Source organism: Anabrus simplex, chromosome X (genome assembly GCF_040414725.1).
Source record: "Anabrus simplex isolate iqAnaSimp1 chromosome X, ASM4041472v1, whole genome shotgun sequence".
In the NCBI taxonomy this organism is placed as follows: Eukaryota; Metazoa; Arthropoda; class Insecta; order Orthoptera; family Tettigoniidae; genus Anabrus; species Anabrus simplex.
In genome coordinates, this window is record NC_090279.1 from 36,860,701 (window position 1) to 36,883,736 (window position 23,036).

The window sequence follows — 23,036 nt, forward strand, 5'->3', positions numbered from 1 at the left end:
TTTGTTATTAGAGACTCCAACACAATTGAACGTTTTCATCTTCCGACTACTTTCTCCATCTTTTCTGCAGAGTTATTAGCCATTCAACAAGCATTAATTTACATACAACAACATTCCTTGCCAAAAGCTACTATTTATACCGCCGCTAAAAGTGTATTATAGGCATTATCCTCTGTTACTCCATCCTTAAATTTATATATTTATACTGTTAAATCCCTACTTTATCACCTTGAACAAAATGGCATATATATTACACTCGTATGGATACCGGGACATTCCAATATTCTTGGTAATGATCTAGCGGACACTGCTGCTAAAGAAGCTAGTCGACTCCCCACGCCCCAACTCACAGTAGCTATACCCCCCTCTTGATTTCTATCCCAGTCTTAAGGACACCGCCTACAGCTCCTGGCAAGATGACTGGAATCAAACTGCACGTTCTAGAGGCACGTATTATTATCAGCTACAACCACATATTACCACAAAACCCTGGTTTGCCAAGGGTTCATACACACGTCGACATATCACTAACATAATTCGATTACGTTTCAATCATTCCCTTACGCCGCAATACAAGTTTCGTTTTCATTTAGTTAATATCCTAACTGTGTATGTGGTGAATTAGAAGGGGATAGTAACCATCTCTTTTTTCAATGTCCCTTCTATTCTGCACCCCGGCGTAAGTTACTCGCTAGCCTGACACGAATGAAAATTCCCTTTCCTACAAGTCTTACTTGTCTATTAGTTGATCTCTCATCTGATATCATTGCAGTTCTTAATCAATTTATTGACGATGCTCATATGACCCTCTAATCATTCCACGCTTTTGGTCCTTTAATTACATATTTCACTAGTATGTACGTCTATTCACTCATTTTCATTTTATCTTAGTTTTCATTTGGCTCCCGTTATACTTCACTTTAGTTGCTACTGCTTGTCTTGCTACTTTCCACAGCTACAGTCTTTTGTTACTCCCGTTCCTCGTGCTTCAAACATTACTATACGTAATTCCGGTACATTCGTCTTTCACCAACTAAATCAGAACATTGCGCACTACTGTTTGTGGGATAGTATTCTCATTTCTGCACTAAATTCTCTGGTATAGGCCTATACCTCAACTCATCCATATTCCTTCAATTAATACTCCTATTAGCTTTAATTTTTTCCTTTCTCTCTACTACATTTTTCTTAAGTGTTTGTCTATCCCAATTGTAGGCCCGGTGTTGTGTTTGAGTAGTAGACAAGTCGCCAGGACAGGCCACTTCGGCGTGAAGTTTAGTACCTTTGTGTCCCTGTGATTTTTTCTGTGTCACACACCCTTATTTTCCCCCTTCTCACCTGCTTTACATTGTTACGTTCCATCCAAGAATTTACATGACATGTTCGCAGTTCGATCATATTTACTTGTGCTCCATATATTTTGTTCTCTCCACAAGTTTATACCTATCATTATTGCGTGCTGCTCTGGCTTCCAAGTTTGAATCCAGTGCAAGTTTTGGTTGTATGTGAACAGTGAACCCTTAGACTGCTTTCAAGACATAAGTTTTTTCAACCCTCTATAATATGTGCAAAATGCACTTATCCTATGTTTTTTGGACTCTATTTGGCGTGTGATCTCCTTTTTATACGCATAGTGGCTGGACGACAGTAAAAAAGTGCATAAGTATCATGATGAAGAAGAAGAAGAAGAAGGAGGAGAAGAAGAAGAAGAAGAAGAAGAAGTCTTAAGTAATACATCCTTTCCTAAATTCAGCCTGTTCTACCTTAGCCTACAAGGAATACAAAGCCTACTCACTCGCAGTGCTCTCTTCAGGAACAGTGTCCGCCTGGCAGTGCGCGCCTTGACCACTGCAGCGCTAGTATACCACCTCAAATCAGCACTCACTAGCATTGCTAACGGGAGTTAAAACCATACTTCCTGTATATTATACACCTTACTGAACAGAATGAAGTAGAAAATAATAAGTGTTCACCTTTTACCCCTAGGAGTTCAATTCAGCTGTGTATTTTAATTTCAGATAACACACATAACTGTCGAAATTTATGTCTGGCATTTAAAAGGATATAAGGTCTGCACTAGATATTTTTACTTCCGCACCGTAGATTTTCACTGAAAAGGAACGACTTTAACCATTTTTCTTGATATTTTCTTCTCATAGATTGTTTTTCTTCTCAAGAAATATTCTCGGCGATACTCATCTGTCATGTCATTATCGTAGTTAGTGACAGAGGGGCCCAGAAACTTGTGCAGTATTATTCTGCTTAGTTCCTCAGGATGATCACTTTTCCCACACTGTAGAATATGATTTTTAGCAACATGGGGCAACAGTATTTCGGTTAATGTTTGTGCTATTTTTGGACCGCCCAGCGTTACCGATATAATTTCGTCCGTTACTTTCCCCAGTTTCATCAGCAGTGAGACAAACCTTGGCTTTGGATACCTGAGACCACCTCTGTCTTTGATTTTTATTAATGACGTTAGTGGAGATCGACTCTTGATACTACTAATTTCATCAACACACTCTTGACATGGCATGTAATCTTTGACGACTTTTGCCAAATACCCTCCAACATATGCCATTGCAGCACTTGACATAGAAACTCATGGTGCTCCTTCGGCTTCCTTTTCGATGCCTTCCAGTTGTGTTTAAAAATTTCTTGCTAACTCAGGATTCGTTGCTGCCGGTTCATCCGCGTGTGTGATTTGTTCATTAACTAACGGTTGCAAAAGTTGGAAAAGACACATTTTATTTTTTTTGTTTCGAAAAATAAGACGAAAGCCATTTAGAAACTTATAGGAGACCATTTATTCTTTTTCTGGTTGTTTTACACGAAAAACTGAAAGGTAAAAAGGAACTACTTGTACAGTATATTGTGTCACTTTACGTTCCACAACTATTCCTCTCTTCCTCCTGCATAGACGAGCACATTAACTTACGCTCCATGATAAGAATGGGCAGCTGCACACTTCGAATATTCCAAGTTTCAAATCACAGTTTCGACACTGGCAATTCTCAGTGTGAGTTTCATGTAGAGTATACCACGGAAATAATGGAAGCATGAGAGAGCCTTCGAGTCCGGGGTACCTACTCCAATATTTGTGCCAAATACGATGGCCATGACACCCTAGGAGTTTGGCATTGCTTATACCTTCCCAAATAATATGCTAAACAGGGGCGTATTCTCCTTGAATGCAAGGCATTCATTGCATGCGTTATGATAACACAAAGAACTGTCTGATTTACGATTTTAGGTTGTTTCAGGTCAAATATTAAAGATTTCATCTCTCAGAAGTTCAAAAGGTCCGCGCAACTGTACTAGTTCCGTTGCTTGCTTACGTGTGGTGCTGGTGTAGTCTCGCCGTCTACTCCACTCTCGGAAAAAAGAGACAGCAAATGGAGGAGTTAACGACGTAAGGCATTCAATCTTAAAATTGCATTCAGTGGCAGACGTAGTTCTGAAACCCTCCGAACGATGTCGCTGCAATTGAAACTTGGTCAGAATTTGTCACCCCATACCCGTGCTACCCTCCGCCATCTGTTAGCAACTTGGAGAAAGTCGACATGTTTACAGCGAACGGGACACACAGATTACCCCCTACCGAGAACCCAACGTGACGAAACTGACCAATGCCACTGGGGTGACTTACCTCCAGTGCTTGAGTTGTGGCTAACTAGTGAGTGTTTTGCTGATTAGTGAGTTCATTCTGTGTGCGCTGTTCCTGTGTTATTCGTCGTTTTCGTTGTTTTACTATATTTTGCGCAATGTGCTATTAACGATGGATGAGTCTAAAACGGATATAATTGTAAATCAGTTTGAATGCAAATAGTTAATGCCGCGAGACCTCTACCTTCCCTCGTAAATTTCTTCTTCTTCTTCTTAATCTGCTTACCCTCCAGGGTTGGCTTTTCCCTCGGACTCAGCGAGGGCAGTGTCCTGGAGCTTCAGACTCTGGGTCGGGGGATACAACTGGGGAGGATGACCAGTACTTCGCTCAGGCTGCCTCACCTGCTATGCTGAACAGGGGCCTTGCGGGGGATGGGAAGATTGGAAGGGACAGACAAGGAAGAGGGAAGGAAACGGCCGTGGCCTGAAGTTAGGTACCATCCCGGCATTTACCTGGAGGAGAAGTGGGTAAACACGGAAAACCACTTCGAGGATGGCTGCGGTGGGAATCGAACCCACCTCTACTCAGTTGACCTCCCGAGGCTGAGTGGACCCCGTTCCAGCCCTCGTACCACTTTTCAAATTTCGTGGCAGGGCCGGGAAGCGAACCCGGGCCTCCGGGGGTGGCAGCTAATTACATTAACTACTACACCACAGAGGCGGACCCTCGTAAATTTAGAAAGAGAAAACAAGAATTGTGTACGCACGTTCAATCCAGAAACTTACAGTAAAACTGTTTGGCTCGAGTTCACCTACATGTAATTAGGGTGAGTAGAATTGAAATTTACTTAATACATTGTGTTAACTGCATGGTCACTAGTTGCATGCCTCAGTGGATATTCTAGGATACGCCACTGATGCTAATGTTGGCGGATCATGTAACTACTAAATACTTTCATTCCTCCCCTGAAGAGGGAGGTGGGCTTCCTAGACGGTGACACTGTCTCTCGAGCCAGGAGATGTATATCGAAGATAATATTATTATCATCAGAACAGGAGCAATAGCCTAATAATAAGTAACCTAACTTTTGTCGTCACATGGTCTGCGTATTTACTGTACCATACCTTGTCTGCTTATTGCTTTAACCCATAATTCCAGGAACTAGTACCAGGAACTATATTTCTAGAGCCTTGTTTACAAAGCGGTACGCAACAGTACACCATTGTCATATAATTGAGGTATTTTATCAATACGACGTCACCAGTAGGCAGACAACGTGTAGAAATACCGCCAACCAAGGTATTGATGTGAGGTTGAATTGCGGCGAAGAATTTTTGGATAATTGTAACATTAAACTCTAACTTCTTTTGACTAGAGAGTCTTATGATCAACTCTATCAGTCATAAGTAAAACTCAGTATAAATTTCTATTGAAGATTAGTGATAAAATAAGTGTTGCGACTGGGTAATGGCTTTTTAGCAGCGCCCAAGAAAATCCCAAGAAGTAGAAGGAGAAGAATAATCGCGGCGCTTCTAGCGGCAAATATAGCATCCACAGGGCGGACAGCTATGAGTGGCTATCGAGCAGGCTTTGTATTCCATTGTAGGCTAAGGTTCTATTGACTGTTAGATAGTGGTGGGCAAAACTCTCGTTCGAGATACTCGAGACTGACGTCACCACTCTCGATGCATCTTCGAGGTCTACGTAGGGATGGGCATAACTCTCGTATGAGTTACTCGAGCCTGACGTCATTATCTCGATGCATCTCGGGGCACGCTCCAATTGGACCTCAGTCAGGACGAATATGGTAGAAACAGAAATGATTAGCAAACATTGAACTCGAGCTGTTAGTATGGCTCAGTTGGCTAAATAGCATCATTGGGTATTATCCTCCGCTACGTTTTGTGGTGGTTCGAATCTTCTCTTCAAAGATTTTTTTAATTTTGCAATCGGAGTTTCGGCTACCAAACACACGCCTGTTCGTGCAGAAACAACCAAATCGCTAATAGAAGTAATTGTAACGTTACTGAACATACAAAATAACCAATATATAATAAAATCTCTTCCACTTGAGCACATGCAATATACACCAATCATAATGTAAACAAACCTGATTACCTCGTGGCCATGTCATCAGATCAGTTAGCTTTGTATCTGTATTGTACTGAAAATAGTACTCATAATAATGTTATTTGTTTTACGTCCGTCCTAAATGCTAGTTCTTGACAGATGCCGGGGTGTGGGAATTATGTCCCGCAGGAGTTCTTTAACGTGCCGGAAGCCAACGACATGGAATTGTTACCTTTAAAACAGTACACTGACAGAAAATATTGAACACACTGTGATAAAAGTGTACCTGTTTCTATAGAGGGTTATCCCATTACTGTGTTTTGTGTTGTGCGTTTTGGTTATTACATATTACAGGCTTTGTTACTCTGGGTTTTGTGTTGTACGTTTTGGTTATTGAATATTGCAGGCCTTTTCTCTGTTGTGAAGATATTTCCACAGAAATAAGGTTGTTTGTGGTAATAAATCTGAAAAAATCATAATTTAATTACCGGTTCTACTCTATAACGAGCCACCGGAGACTACGGGTACCTTCTACCAATATACACAGAAGGTTTCCCTCAACAGTTTCCGAAAGTTTGTCGACGGAATTCGGCTTCATCCTGTGTATGTGCCTTCAGGTTGGATAATATTGTGGCTGGTCTTGAATGATCCTTTTCATGGAAACGACCAATTTGTTACCATACTTATATAAAAATATCGATAGTCCAGAATGAGACTTAACCCGAGAACGAGTCCCTTTTCAGATACATGCACACATACACCAGTATCTTTATGCCATTACCGGTATATTTTCCATTCTGTTAAAATTATTACACAACTCGATGCGTCGTAAAAGAAATGGTTTCAATAAAATGTTAAAAATATGTCACACTCTTCATCATCATCATCTGTTTACCCTCCAGGTTCGGTTTTTCCCTCGGACTGAGCGAGGGATCCCACCTCTACCGCCTCAAGGGCAGTGTCCTGGAGCTTCAGACTCTTGGTCGGGGGATACAACTGGGGAGTATGACCAGTACCTCGCCCAGGCGGCCTCACCTGCTATGCTGAACAGGGGCCTTGTGGAGGGATGGGAAGATTGGAAGGGATAGGCAAGGAAGAGGGAAGGAAGCGGCCGTGGCCTTAAGTTAGGTACCATCCCGGCATTCGCCTGGAGGAGAAGTGGGAAACCACGGAAAACCACTTCCAGGATGGCTGAGGTGGGAATCGAACCCACCTCTACTCAGTTGACCTCCCGAGGCTGAGTGGACCCCGTTCCAGCCCTCGTACCACTTTTCAAATTTCGTGGCAGAGCCGGGGTGGCAGCTAATCACGCTAACCACTACACCACAGAGGCGGACCCACACTCTTCATTACTATTTATTTCACATACCCAGTCCCCGAACCATAGGAACTAATCAATGAAGAATAAAATGTTTTACCTAGCCGAGAATTGAACCAGGAAGTACTTGGACCAAGCGCCAGCACGCTAACCATTTCGCCGTATAAACGGACAGTGCGTATGTAAAATACAGGAAGTACAGGTATTAAGTTGACTGCGAGTAGATTAAAAAGAACTGGGCGTATCGTCATTAATTGTTATAATGATGTTATTTGCTTTACGTCCCACGTCGTTAGTTGATCAGCAGGCGTAGTATAGCGAGGAATAACATGCGCATGATGTCCCGATTCAAACTTCGAGATAGGATTACCGGTACGAGTCATGGACTGCATCACTTGCTCGAAATGCATCGAGAGCTCTCGATACGTTTCCCAGCACTGCCTCGAGACAAAGAGCTCATGCGCCTGACGTCACTATACGGCATCGAGACAGCATCATGAGGCATGTACTGTATCGCTTGCTCAGAATGCATCGGGAGCTTTGCATCACGCGACCCATCACTACTGTTAGAAATCAAATTTGTACTTCAAGAGTTTGTTTTAAGTGGTTGAACAACATTCAAATATCTGGTTTTGTTTCGAAGTGGCTGGTATGTTATTACATAAGGCCAATTCTACAGGTTATTCCGTTAAGAAAGTTACTGATTTTCTTCATTGAGGAATTGTGATTTATGTCTTTTTACACTGCGTCCACAACCTCTAACATATTGTCGGTAATGTTCAAGTTAAATAATGTACATTTGCTAAATGTATAGATCTCAAGTAAGAATATTAGAAGTTAATATTAATTTAGCATTAAAAATGAATACGCATATAACTAGCATGCTTTTTAGAAAACTCCCAGCCTTTGCGTTGCAAGTGCCTGCAAGTTGTGTGTAGTAGCAATCTATCATGTATCTACATTTTGTGGAATGATGATTTTTTTTTCTGAAGAGCATCGCAGATGAAGAAATGCGGATGGTAGTTAGACAAAAAATTGCAATATTTAGTGTGTAATTTTAATTACCGATATTGTTTTGCTGTGTTATTTACCTCTGTGTGCAATTTTATAGTGAGGCTGTGAATGTTGAGTTGTTCATTACTCTGTATGATGCGACATATGGAAGTAGGGTTCAAATTCCTGAGAGGTTTCCATTTAGGATATCTGTATCTTGTTTTATCAGAGTTGTTATGGAGATTCTTCTGTGTCACATCAATACCCCTTAGCACCTATTTCTGGTATTTTTTGTGATGATTTAGGTTACTGTCGGCTGTCTTTCTGATTTATTGCTGTGTAAAAGATTTTCAGGAGTGAGTGGTGGTGAGATTGCGTGGGTTCGAATACTAGTATCTGCAGCCCTGAAAAACGTTTCCGTGGTTTCCCCATTTTATCATTAATTAACCTTAATTAATGCCACTGCATACCTAATCTTAACCCTTTACCTTGGAGTTGTTAGTGCAACATTAAACTGCTTTCAGGAATGGAAGAACAATCTTCAGGAATAAATTCTGGCTGTAGAAACTGTAAACGGTAGTCAGAACAAGTAAACACGGCACATTTCAGTATTGTCCCCTACATTAAAATATTTCCTGAATAGATATGTGTTTACATAGAAATGTATTCCCTGGCAGTGTGTAAGAATCTACTAAATTAGCCACAGGAACGAAGCTTGTATTACCTGTAGGAGAAATTGTAGTATTCATTGTTTGTGCAGTATGTTTACATTTACAGTAAAATATCACTAAGTGACTAATGAACACTGCAATTGGGTGAAATGAATTCTCTGGGGCACTACTCGAGGTATTCAACATATAAAGTTAAAAATTTCATGATTTTTCCGTATTGAATAGAGAAACACACAATATTAAACAGAAGGAAGGATCCACCTTTCAATACTCCGTTGTTAAGTTGTGATCACTGTGTTAGTTTGTTTTAGACATTTATGACTTAATTTTTGCACTCCTTTGCCAATTGGCTGATGATGACACTTCAAATGTGTTGAAACCGGTCCCAAATGAACAAGTTGTAACCTCTATTTGGTTCAACTTAAAATTGAGTATTGAAAGGTGGATCCTTTCTTCTGTTTAATATTGTGTGTATTCAACATAGACAATTTCCGTACCACCTGCGAAAAATAAAAACTGCTTAACATTTAAACCACTCGTTTGACATGGAACTCCCTACAAGGGGCTGTCTGTTAAACACCACTTGGTTGTGTCATTAGACATCACATGCATATAAAAATAAAGAAAAGGCACTTAAGTAAAGTTTGCTGGCATTGTTCGATGAAATGAGCTGATAGCAGTATTGTATAAACTTTTGTCTTCATTTCAACAGAATTTTCTTCATTTTCCATTTCCAGTCTTCTGGGTAGAAATGTGAATCAAGAACCTCCTCAGTTTTTCTCTCTCCACCACTCCTTTCCTTCCTTGAATATTTTTTCTAATTTTACTCCACTCTTCTCTGTACTCTCCTTACCGTATCCATTCACTCCTTTCTGGGCATTCTCCGATGTCATTCTCCTATGACTCTCTCTGTAAATACTTACTGTGGAACTCTATCCTCTTCCATTCTCATCATATGTCCATACCATTTCAGCTTATGTGTCTCTATCTTGCCTTTCAGTTCAGGGAATCCAATTCACTCCCTCATTTCTATGTTTCTGACTTTATCCCTTTATGCCCTCCCTATTACTTCTCTAAATAATTTCATCTTGGCCTCTTGCATTCTGTGTTCATCATGTATTTTTGTTGTCCATGGTGTGTAATACATTGGGTGCAAAATTTTCTTGCATTCCGTTGGATGTCTCAGCTACATATACATCTCACACATTGGTAAAACTCATTGGCTTGTTCAAGTCTCTATCCAGTTTCTTAATTTATTTTCCCATCTTCTTCAATTATTCTCCCTGAATACTTGAAGCTTTCCACAACTTCTAATGGTCTTCCATTTACTTCAATATTCCCAATTCCTTCTCTATTACCTCTCGTCACTACTACTATCGTACTCTTTTCCATGCTGATTTTCATTCCATATTCCTCCATCTCCTAATTCCTTACATTATCTTGTTCTTGTCCTTCCATTTCATCTTCTCCAAATATTACTGTCTAATCTGCAAAGAGTGAGGCCTTTGCCTCCTTGTTTCCCATTTTTTTGTCGTATACTCTTATGGATTTCATCAATGATTGTAATTAAGATTCGAGGGGATAAAACACATCCATTTTGAAGTTCTGTTTCTACTTTGAACCAGTTTGTTTGTCCTATCTTAGTATTCATACTACTTACTCACTTTTCGTTCATGGCTTTTATAATATGTTCTTCACCTCTCCCTGCCTTCTTTTTTATCAATACATCCGAGACCACTTGCCATGGTACATTGACATATACCTTGTCAATATCGATAATTATCATCACTGAATCCAGCCTAAATTCCCATCTGTTCAATATCATGTTCTTTAGGTTGAACAGATTGAAAACTTTTAAAATTATGTTTACACTGAGTAAGGAGTATGACACCGTATGGAAGTGAAATACAGATAATAACTGGTGCCAAGAAAAACAGAGTTTGAAGCCTTTTAAATGCTGTGTTATCAGAAGTTCTTGAAGATCATTTTGATAGAACATGTCTCAAATAAAGAGATAGTGAATAAGCTTAATGAGAAGAGAATGGTTTGAGAGAATTTGATCCTGGGAAGGAAAATTATGATAGAACACATCTCAAAGAACTGTGAACTTGTTCAGTTAGTTTTGAAGCCGATTGCAAAGGATAAAAATGGTAGGAAGATTCCAGTATATGGACCCCGGTGATCAGAGTGATATGCAAACCGTACAGTCACTGAATTTTCAAGAAAGGTCATCTTGTTGCGGTTTCAGTTGCATATAAAACTGTATGTTAGATAGCTATTAATACGATGTAAGGTGTCATGTAATACTATTTTTTTTTGTTATTGGCTTTACGTTGCACCAACACAGATATGTCTTATGGTGACGATGGGACAGAAAATGGCTGGGAGTGGGAAGGAAGCAGCCGTGGCCTTAATAAAGGTACATCCCCAGCATTTGCCTGGTGTGAAAATGGGAAACCACGGAAAACCATCTTCAGGACTGCCGACAGTGCGGTTCGAACCCACTATCTCCCGAATACTGGATACTGTCCGCACTTATGCGACTGCAGCTATCAAGCTCGGTCATGTAATACCAGGGGTCCTTTGACTATGATCTTGATATCGACAGATAAGTTAAATTATATTTCCTATGAAAGTGATCACTATTTTAGAAATCATATAAAACTGCAGGTCCTTAGCTTTGATTGAAGTCCTATAGGTATGATCATAATATCAACTGTCATGTAAAATTTCGGGTGTTTTGATATGATCATAATATTGATGGTCATATTAAATGACACGATTGTTGCTTAGTTTGTTGACAAACACCCTAAGTATCAATGACATCAATAAGGTAATATATTTTTCTGGCTTATGTTTCAGTGTAAGGTCAGTGGAAGTAATCAACCATACCAGTGCCTTTTAACTACTTCAGTTTGCAGTGCAAAATGGACCTGGAAGCAAAGATCAAAGCGGAACCAGCCTGGCTTGAAGGAAAAACAACTGCATCACTTGTAAGTCTCATTCCAGATAACTTCATAGAGGTCTGAAATTAACCCTTAATAGCTGAATAAGTTTGGCAGGGGCATAATTTTCTATGTGCTTCCTCAGTATTAACACCAGCAGTCACCAATTGCTGAATGAGCATCTATGCGTAGTACAACTCTGTTTTGCTTATTTGTCTGGGAATACACCACAACGCACTACACAAAGCTGCCAACTGTTAGGAACTTAAGGTTGGGCTTGGATTAGTCTGTACTTTTTACTGTCAGTATCGAAATTACTTTGGTTTAGGGGTTGCACTTTTTTATTTTTCCCCTCTGATTAAAATAGAGGAAGGTTGGCCAATTGTACTTTAAAAAACTAATATCCTCCTACACTACTGCACCAGTATTAGCACCACATGTTAAAAATTATTACTCCTACCATAATTAGTGTAGAAGAAGTTAAATCACAAATCTTTCATTAGTGTTTTAGAGGCTGGATACACCAGTCTGCTAAACGAAATGTCAATACAGGTGTGATTATTCTGGGTTACCCTCACATCCACAATGTGCTGGAAGATATTATGTGTTTTAAGGAACGAGCAGATTTGCCTATGACATACGAGGGATGTAATAGCTCAAAATCTGAATGTACGTTCTCTCAAAATAAGTATTTTGCTCAGATGTTGAATTCTTCTAGAAAGACAGAATAGTGATTAGTTCCTTTAATTCCTCAAATACAGGTCAGATTCTATGTTATATTGAGAACCATGTCTAAGGGCTCTAGAATGTATGGTTTCTGAGAATGATTTCTTTTATATGCCCCTTCTTAGTGGGCTCTGACACTTTAAGGACTTAAGGCACATTAAACAGATTTTTTTCTTTCCTCTTTGTCATTATTTCCCTGTCCTTTTTGTGCATCCTTTTCATCCATTCCTTAGTTCAGCTACTCTTCTCTTCTGTATTGAATGTGTTAAGTTGGCATATTCTAGAACTTGTTACTTTAATTCACTTTTATTAGTTACTTAATTTACATGAGAACATAAGCTTTTAATCACAGTCCCTCCCCCCTGTAATGCTGACAAGGTTTTATGAATCTAAGAGTGAAATTTAAATGTCTCGTAGTAGATCATAAAAGATCTTCTGAAACTGCAGATATTAACTCCAACACTGCTGATTCTCCACTGATGGTGTCCTCATCCCCTCAGCTCCTCACAGAACACTAGATAACATGCTTATAGTAGTGCAATATTTCATTTCTAGCTGCTTTGACTTTGGGTTACATCACATCTTTCACTGTTTTATGACTGTGATAAGTCTGCTTCTTTCATGTTTATGTATTTTATTTTACACTTGGAAGCATTGAAATATGCTGTTTCAAACAGAACTGTATTAATGTTTTATGTAGCCCCTGTGATCTCAGCAAAACCATAGTAGAGAATATGATTCCATTATTTCAAGTAATTTTAATCTGTCTATAAACAAACTCTATGCTGAGAACAAAAAATTATATAGAAATGTAACGCTTCTAATTGGTTCAGACAACTTTTATCATTTGATTGATATAATAATAATAATAATAATAATCGTATGGCCTCAGCTACCGTTTGCAGACATTTCGATTTGACGCCATCTGGCTGTCTGCTCGTCAATTTCGACGTTCCGGTTTACTCTGTCTGCCATCTAGCGGACCTAGAGTAAACCGGATCTCTCTTGGGCGTCTATGGCTGAGATTTAATTAATTTTGTCGGGTAAATACCAAATGTATCACCAGAGATCTTTTACATGCCGACATCGTACGACATGGAGTGTCGAATGGACTTTTTTCCGCCCTTCAAAAATCCGACTACCTCTGCCGGGTTTGAACCCGCTATCTTGGGATCCGGAGGCCGACACTCTACCACGGACCCACAGAGGCAGCTATTTGATTGATATGATTGAACATATGAAAACAGTTCATACAATTTAGTGTTTATGCCTATGGCTGCGTCCTTCCAAATTCTGTGTGAGATGGCCCCCATTCCATCTCTGGTATTATATCTTCTGGTATGGCTAGAAAACGTTTGGCATTTTATATTTTGTTCTCAGTCTCATCCTTTCTCTGACATAAGGAGTGAGCAAGAATAGTAACACCATTCTCAGTACAGCCTTTGGTTATAACAATCCTCTGCTGGTAGAAATCTTCCTTAAACATTAGTGAAATTCTTAAAGTAACTGTAATACTGGAAATTAATGAATTAAGATGCTCATTTGTTGGTGACTGTATTTGTAGATGCGTGTTATGAGCATACCTAATATTTCTTATTTTCCACAGGAAAATTTTGAACATGTACCAGAAGTGATAGCTCTGAAAGAAGAAGTTAAATCAGAGTTAACCGAGCCAGAGTCATCGCAGGAAGACTTTCTTGAGGTAATGTATATAATTTGATAATCCATCGTCAGATAATGGAAATGGGTAGAAAATAGCTCAACAGATACCAGGGTTTGATCCATCTTTTTAGTGCACATGATTGATAGTCCTACCGATAATATACTTTTTTATGAGATTGACTGTTTACATATCTAGTTTTCACTTTTCCTTCAAGTTGTTCCACGATCTTGCGTTATGAATTGTGCAGCAGTTAGGATTATTCCAAAGAACTCTACTCTATGTCATTTGGTAGCTGGTATCATTCCTACTAATACTTTTGAATTCGTTAATTAGTTTTGAACACAAAGTAGCTGAAAGGTACATTCTTTTGTTACTGTTACAGAGTATTTTACTAGTCGTTTCCAAATGAAACACCTTTGTTATCTTATTGATTATATTAATTATTGTTTTCTAAATAATACAGTAATTTATTGATACAAGTTGCAGGTGATATGCAGGTTTACTGTGATTGTTCGCCTGTATACTACACACCTTGTAGCCATCTCTTGGCAAGTGAAAAATATTCTTTTTCTCCCTAATGTGGTCTGTGATGGTACTAGTCCAATGTGACTTATAATATTTGTACCGAGAGGTGCACTTCAACCCCGCACATTGAAAAGAAGTGCCTTAGGGAACACTATCTATCGAACAAAACTTGAAACCACTAATGCATTAAGTTGGGACATTGATCAGAAGATGTCACTACTGAATAACTGAGTATGTTATTTTAACGTTTCCTAAACTGACTGGATTTGTTTGTTTTGTTTTGGTGTACATCAAAAAGTTTGAATTTTTCTCCATAGATGTCCCCACAAAAAGCTACGGTCATGCACTCTGGTGGAAGGTGGAATAATTACTGATTTAAAGTAGTTTTGGGTTTATAAGTCTTTTCAACTAAATTTACTTTCATTTATTTTGATACTTCAATGTTTTGCAACACTTCCTTCTCATCTCGCCAGCTTTGAAGTCTGGCCAATCACAAATTTTCTGCATTTATTTTTCAGCCAATCATAAGCTTCTTGTAACTTTTTGAGTATCAAATAAAATGAGAGGGTGTGGTCAGATTTTACCCAGAGCCTTCTTGAACCCTCCCCTCGGGTATAAAAGCCGCGACTTTTTCTAGTTACCTTGTCTGATTCTCGTCAAATTTCTGAGTGTGTGTTAAGACAGGAGGCCTAATTCTTTGGCAGGCAGAACGTCAGCCCAGGTAATGGCCACCAGTTTTCTATATCTGTAGCTGTCTCCTTAAACTCACAGGAGGGGAAGCTTCTAATGTTTAGCTATGTAATCATCTGTTTTCAAAAATGTAAGCTTTCATTCTGCTAATGTAAAATTTCATACAGACTTAAACTGTAAATTGGGGATAGAGAGTGTGTTACCCACTCGAATTCCCCTTCAGTTTATCTTGAGGTGACTACGATTTTGTAACCTTTTTCTTCTGTAAATCACTCATTAACTTCTGTTTCAAGTCACCTCAGTTGTGTAGAATTAGCCTCTGCATCATCGGGCCACAAGCCCTAGTAAGGTTTCAAAAGTTGGTTTTCAAGGAGTGCAAGTTTACGACTGCATACATTTTGAGTTTGGACCAGTAATATAACCTGTTGTTCTCTTCCTTGAAGGTCCAGAAGTATGGCTACTAGATACCGCTGTGTAAAGGAATTGTAAATTGTAGGTTGTGCCTAGAGATGCCAGAAATTGTATAGTTTTGTGTAATGTTTCCTTGAGTAGGCTGTAATGAATTGGGAGCACAGCATCCTTGGTTGAATTTAAAGAGCATGTAAACTCTTGTCTGATATTGGTGCAATTTTCAGTCGGGCCTTTGGAAGGTCGTATGTGTAACGTTTGGAGCAAGGTGCTCTGGAACTGTGTCTTGGGAGATATCTCTCGTTCTCTAACCAAACGCAACATTTGTGATGTTGTAAACTTGTAAATTGGAGCTGGAAGCTCAAAACTTGTAATTTCCAACCCTTTAATTTCTATTCTTGTTTGCTATTTTGTACCTGATATTTTGTTCCTTGACCTAGTGAAGAATTTTGTTAAATTTGAGATCTGAAAAGAAATATAACCTTTGTTTTAAAGTTTGAATTAATCTTTGATATCGTAGATAGACCCATTAATGCTGACACCTTCTTTCACCTCTCTGCGTTCCACAGATAATCTCGGAACAATATTACTTAAACATGCAATGAATAATTAAGCCATTGAAGAGTTATCTTGCCTTTCTGTTTCATACTTCGTAAGGGATAGTGTTTGTGAATAGACCTTGAAAGTTCACCATTACTCACCTAAACATTTGTTACATGAATAATTCATCATTACCAGAATGCACATTTGATCACTGTCATCGTCCACTTCATAGCATGCGTGTCATCTTCTTTTACTCTGACTATGTTGCTATGGGGTATTTCATTGCCCATTTATTGAGATATTCATTTCACCATCTCATCCAGGAGTTCTGGGTTAGCTGCTGAAAATATAGCCATGTGGGCAAGGTTGTGATGATAGAGGAAGTATAATCATGACCAGAGAGTGTAGTAATTGGCTCTCCTATAAGGAAATTGGTTGTAGTTAGGTAAGAAGTGTCAAAAGGTTCATCATTTAGCTTTGGTGAGAGGATGTATGTGTTTCAAGAATGGTACATTCTTTGTTGGTGAAGCGATAAGAATCCATCACTTGTCTGGGGCGTTAAATCAGACTCAAGACAGCTACTTCCTAGATTCCACCAAAGTGTGGTGTTGCAGGAGGGATGAAATGCCACATCAGTCCCATGCCTGCAGTTGTGCAAAGAGTTGGTTTTCTGAGGGTTATTTTGCAGGAAGGCCTTGATTTCTGTAGCTGCTCCGTTGAAGTTTGTGCCATTATTGCTGTAAATGTTTAGGGGTTGACCTCTATGAGAACTAAGTTGATAAAGTGCGGAGAGAAATGTTGTGGTGAGATCGGGTATCAAGTCTAAGTAGAGAGCCTTATTAGCTAGCAGTCTGGTCTTGTTCGATTTCACACAATTTTTTTATTAGATTTGGGCCAGCATAGTCTGTTCTAGTTTTAAGGAATGGGTATGTCAGGGTTAAAGGCACCATTTGTGTATTTCTCATTAATTATTCCTCTATGTAACACTTTGCATAGAGTAATCAGGATCCTGATTTTGATCCCCCCAGGTGTGAGATCACGGCTGATGATGCATATGCATTGGGCGAAACATAAATTAATATGACACGATGTAACACCTGAGATGTGTATGAGTGTGGCTTCTTTCTGTTCCCCTTTCTGAAGAGATCCTAAACTTGTCTCTCAGAGTGTTGAGTGCCAGGATGAAGTGGTCCAAGGTGTTCTGCCATCATAATTATATTTGTGAGGTGATACAGAATTTCTAATGTTTCCAGTCCGCTAGTATTGGAGTATTGTGCAGTCATCCACTGACAAGAAGATGGCCTCTTGATCTATGATTGGATTAATAGTCTTTATATCAGTTGTTAGTTTTCTGCACAACATTAATATAATATTTGTGTAAAGGGTTCAACTCCGATACAAACAGTGAACTTTAATTTCACTCCGTGGGTTGTTTACAACAATCTCAGATAATTGTATGTTACAAATCTCATGACTGGTCCATATTGAAATGTACATTAATTCAACGAGGTTACAAAAATTTATTGAAATCCTCATATTCAATACACATTGGGTTCTTAAAATTAAGAATTTCATCTTGTCATACTAATTTAGGGGGACATGTTTCACCCATTGCATGTGCATCATCAGCCATGATCTCATGCCTAAGGGATTAAAATCACGATCCTGATTACTCTAGTCAAAGTGTTACATAGAGGACCGTGCGTTATAAAAAGGAGGAAACTTAGTCCCATGCCTGCATTTGTGTGAAGAGTTGGTTTTCTGAAGGTTGTTTTACTGAAAGGTCTTGATTTCTTTAGCTTCACTGAAGAAGTTTGTGCCGTTATCGCTGTAAATGTTCAGCCTACAGCCAACAGCGCATAAGCTCAATGCTCTGCCCATCTCCTCTCCTCCGCCACACCCCCTTCCCTCAATACCACACAGATACAATACAAGAAGTGCAAGTGTCATTTGTTCTGACGCTACAAAGGCAACTAGTTCATACCAGAAAGGTTGACGGTGTAGGTAAATGTATACACAGTGTTTTTCACAAAATTTAACCCTTTTTTCTCTGATCTTAAATATCGTTCTACCCTCCTCTCGTTACTGATTCTTCATTACACATCCCTCAGTAGTCGATTTCAACATTGAAGCTGTAGCCAACTTCAAGCATGAGCGTCTCCACTTGACTAATTCGACAAAAGGAGGTTACCACATCAACTAGTAAAAACATACACAGCAACACATGGTCATGAACCTTTTTTCACTTCAACGAAAATAAAAAGTGAGTGGCCTCCCCATACAAATATGGGTTTGATGCTGCTTGTTGTTTTAAGGGGCCTAACATCGAAGGCCATCGGCCCAAATAAGGGTTGAACAGGGTGTCCACCTGCATGGAAAACCGCAAATCGGGAATGTCAGGGAATTCGATTAATAGCGGGAAAACCAGGAAATGTCAGGGAATTCAGAAAAAATCTGGAAATTCATTCTTTGGCCAGATAAAATGGACATATCTTATTTATCCCTTAATAGAAACACATTTTTTAATTTTTATAACACTAATCTTGGGTAGGCTGATGTCTTTTATGCCAAGAATAAACTGTAAAGGAAACAGAATAAACATTCAAACAAAACCAAGTGTGATATTGAATGTGAAGTAACCAATTGCTTCAGTAGCTATATGGGTACCCTATAGCGCTCTGATCGGTTGATCCAATTTTCAATGTTTTGATTTGCTTACTATTGTATATTCTGTGTTGTTGCTGAATGGAGAGGCCTATATTGCGTTTTCAGATTTCTAATAGCTTAAATATATGGCTTCCACAGCAAAATATGCACATAGACAACAGATGACTCTGTTTGTTTACTATGTAATGATGTGTGCAATAGTCACTACCTCGTAAAATGCAAAAAGAGACAAAAAAAACACTGACTGAATGCAGGTACTTGTGAAAATCACTTGAACTTAATACTCATTCAAGTGCTCATTGCTATTGCGATTATTATTATTATTATTATTATTATTATTATTATTATTATTATTATTATTATTACTCCATTCGGGCCATGCCATGTTGAGTTTCTAACCTATCTGATGAAATGGTTCGTCACGGACGTGGGTGAGTGAGGCTTCTCAGTAATCAAGTGATGTGGAGGTGTTATACAGCAGTGGAAGTGAAAAAACTTGCGGCAGTGTTACGTTTGTATTTATGAATCGTACCAACACATTTTGTCGGTATTGTTCATTTTCTTCCAAATTTGCATTGTAAACAAAATGGGCCGCCAAAACAACAGACTTAGAAGCCCAGCCACTACCAATGATGCCAGCGTAGACCACCTCATGAAGTGCACGCTGGACGACTTTATTAACTCGGACAGCTTCCTGAAAAAAATTGTGCAGGCCATTTTGACCTTCATAACAGAAATGGTTATAAGAGAAGTTGAAAAAAGTTTAATATTAAATGTCGAAGCATTTTCAGACTTAACTGAAAATCTTGATAAAAAGGAGGTGGAAATCCACAAAATGAAGGAGGATATGGACTCCAAATGTTATTCATTGGAGCAATACAGCAGGAGGAATAATGTAAGATTTTCGGCATCCCCGAATGTTTGAACGAAAACTGAGATGAACTAGTGCTCGGCGTGTGCAAAGCAGTAGGTGCATATGTTACACTTAATGATGTTGATGGGTGTCACAGACTAGGTCCTTGATCACCATGGAAAACAAGACGTATCCTATTCAAATTTGTGTCTTATCACTCATGGCAGAAACTCGTTCTCTTTTAAGTCAGGCATCCATATTACATAGCTCTAACGTCAACACTACATAGAAAAAGCTCCTACTTGAGTATTCTGTATGCCTAATCTGCTTTTGCACATTATCACTATTATTATTACTGACAATTTAATTACCTAAAATATGTTAATTGCTGACCATTAATAGGGTGTAGTCACATGCTGTGTTTTAGTTTCATTTTAGCAATTGGCAATGCATACCACAAACAGCCATAATCCCTCTGATCATAGCAATATTTTGCCTTGCCACACTTCCCCTTTCCCAGCTATCCCATCAACCTGTCTATCTGCTAGTCCATTCACCCTAATCTCCCCCTCCTTGAAGTTACAACTCACATTGTCCAGTCAGCCGTAAATAGACATAAAAGCACACTTCACTTATGTCACCTTAGTGCCAAGAGTTTAGTTTCTCAACTCATATAGATGAACTAAATATGTCATAGAAAGAAAGAGATCCACCTAATCAATATTAATTTATTAAAATTTTCTTCTTAACAACAGGATCTGTTTCGACTCTTCACACGTCATCCTGCGCTGTCATGTACATTCACATTATAATACATTTTTTTAATAGTTGTACCTTGCCCATAAACATTTCATATTTGACTGAAATTAGGTAATATGTTTCAGAGTGAATAATACTGTTCTTTATGTCTAAGTTTAGAAAACTATTATATATTAAAAAGTTACCACTTTTTGAACACATTAAAAGGATCACAACGTATGGTAAAACTTTGCTATGTACATATGACCTTGAATTATATCATTAACGTTCAAGTTTTACGAGTAAAACAAGTTCCTAGAATGACTTTGTCATATTGCGTTGTTTTTAGTCTTTAGGTCTATATTACTTAATTTGACAAGGTATAAGCCTAATATAAAGTCGGTGTTGCACAGAGATATCTATGTGGACCTTTCTTCAGAACATACTAATGCACATGTCCTATGAATATAGACTTCCTATCTCTAGTCTTTCAAGGTGTTCTGGATTTTATGGACATGAGTGTATTTCAATCATTCACAAAATTTACCAACATCAATAAGTAGATCAGATGCGATAAGAATCTACAACAGAAAATATTATTTCAAGAAGTCCCTCTGGAAATGAAATTAATATTTAAAAAATTACTTAAAATTTTATGATTGAAGTTGATTTATTCCTGGCTGGCAACGTCTCATGATTGGTCCCTTTACCACCCTTTAGGTTTGGTGGGATCTTCCTTTTAAGTTAGACATTCCGGAAGAAATATCCCTTGCAAGGTGCACCATGATGAAAGTAAAGATTCCTCTTGCAGCATGATGATGATTCCCCTTGTTCCTTGTCTTGCAGGCTTCTCGTAACAGTAGGCTTCCTCTCTCTCTCTTACACAAAAACACACACACACACACTCTCTCACACACACACACACACACACTCACACAAACACACACACACACTCTCTCTCTCTCTCTGTAACTGAAGTGGCACATTGATACGTGTTCCAACCATGCCTATTTAAATGTCAGTTGACACTTAACTTGCGGGTTCAGATGATTTATGCATACCACACGAGTTCTGGAATTAATATAGTCGTGGTTATGTCTTGTAGAAGACGAAATAAAGTGTTCCCTTTATGAGACATCACGACTAATAAACGTCTCTTGGCGAAGAACATCTTGTAGAATTGTAGTGGGAAAGCGAAGTGAAGTTGTGCTCTAAAGTAGAGCAGTATGAAATCAATAGTGTAGGAGCTGAGTAAGTTGAGTGTCGATTACACACTGCTTTTATCAGTTCTCAGCCTAGAAAGTGTGATTAGTTGGAAACCAATCATAATTTTTTTCACGTCTTCTTAACGTATCATGGTTCAAAACTGTTCTTGTGAAGATTTCTGAAAACTTGCCGGGTGGTGTTAGCCTTGAAAATGTTAACTGTTCATATCTGTCGCATGCTAACCTCCTGACCAATAAGAGAAAAGGAGTGGATCGCCACATGGCCATGCAGCAATGAGCCTAAAGGCGAATTTCTCCAGTGTTATCAGATCCTGGCCTTCACCAGAGCTGTTGTAAATGACCCACTGACCGAATTAAATTAGGCTTTTGTGGCAATCTCAATTTTAACTCCAGTTATGCCATCTTCGGTTACAATATGTTGTAGGTGAAAGATTTCTTTCCACAGTATACACTGCTGTATAAATGATGCAGAAGTATTAAAAGTGTATTATTTCGATATATTGATGCGGAATTAGTAAAATTGGTTTGTAGAAATCCTGTGTGTGGTGTGAAAACTGCATTTTCAGTATAAAGTGTTGTGTAGAACTTTAAGGTGAAACTATCTGTAGACTTGTACAGTGCTTATGTAGTGTCATTCTACATTATTAACAGTTAACTTCTCTGAGATGCCCAGCTATCTTTTAGCTGTTAATGTTCATACTATAATTAGTTTTACAGTAAAATAATGATAATCATTACATTTACTATTTCTTAATTGATATTTCACCCATGTGTCATTGAAATGTGTTTGATTCAACCCTGTCTCCTCACTTTTGTGGATAAATTGACCTGCGAGTATTTCTCTATGCCCAGATACCTTTGATCCATGATTCCCATTTACAGCATATACCCTGCAATTGATTAGTATTTTCATACATTTCTCTTCCAAATATTCCATGCGATAATTCTGGACGTCGGTTTATCTTCACATATATGTGTACTTTGTTTCTTAATATGGATAGATCTCTGTTGATGTAGGACAGTCAAAGTTCATAGAACTATTGTGATAAACCTTTTTCTTGATTGTTGTCTCTTTTTCTTTGTCCCTCAGTGAGAGACGTTGCTTGTTGTATCATGTGGTACCAAATGTTCACATTGTCAAGAAATGTTAGTTGAAGTGAATTGTTTTACTCTAACTGAAGTGCTGTTAGGTTCAACTTGCATTAGCTTGATCACCTCAAGTATCATGTCTTTGGCTGTTCTTCTGAGTAAGGTTCTTTCATGGGGTTACTTCGGAATGTGTTGCAAGAATATAAGCATAAATTTGGAAGCATTGTCTAACGTAATTACAATGCCGATAAGCTTGATAAGTCTCTTAAAGAGATTCTTGGTGAAGGGCATACAGAGAAGCTGC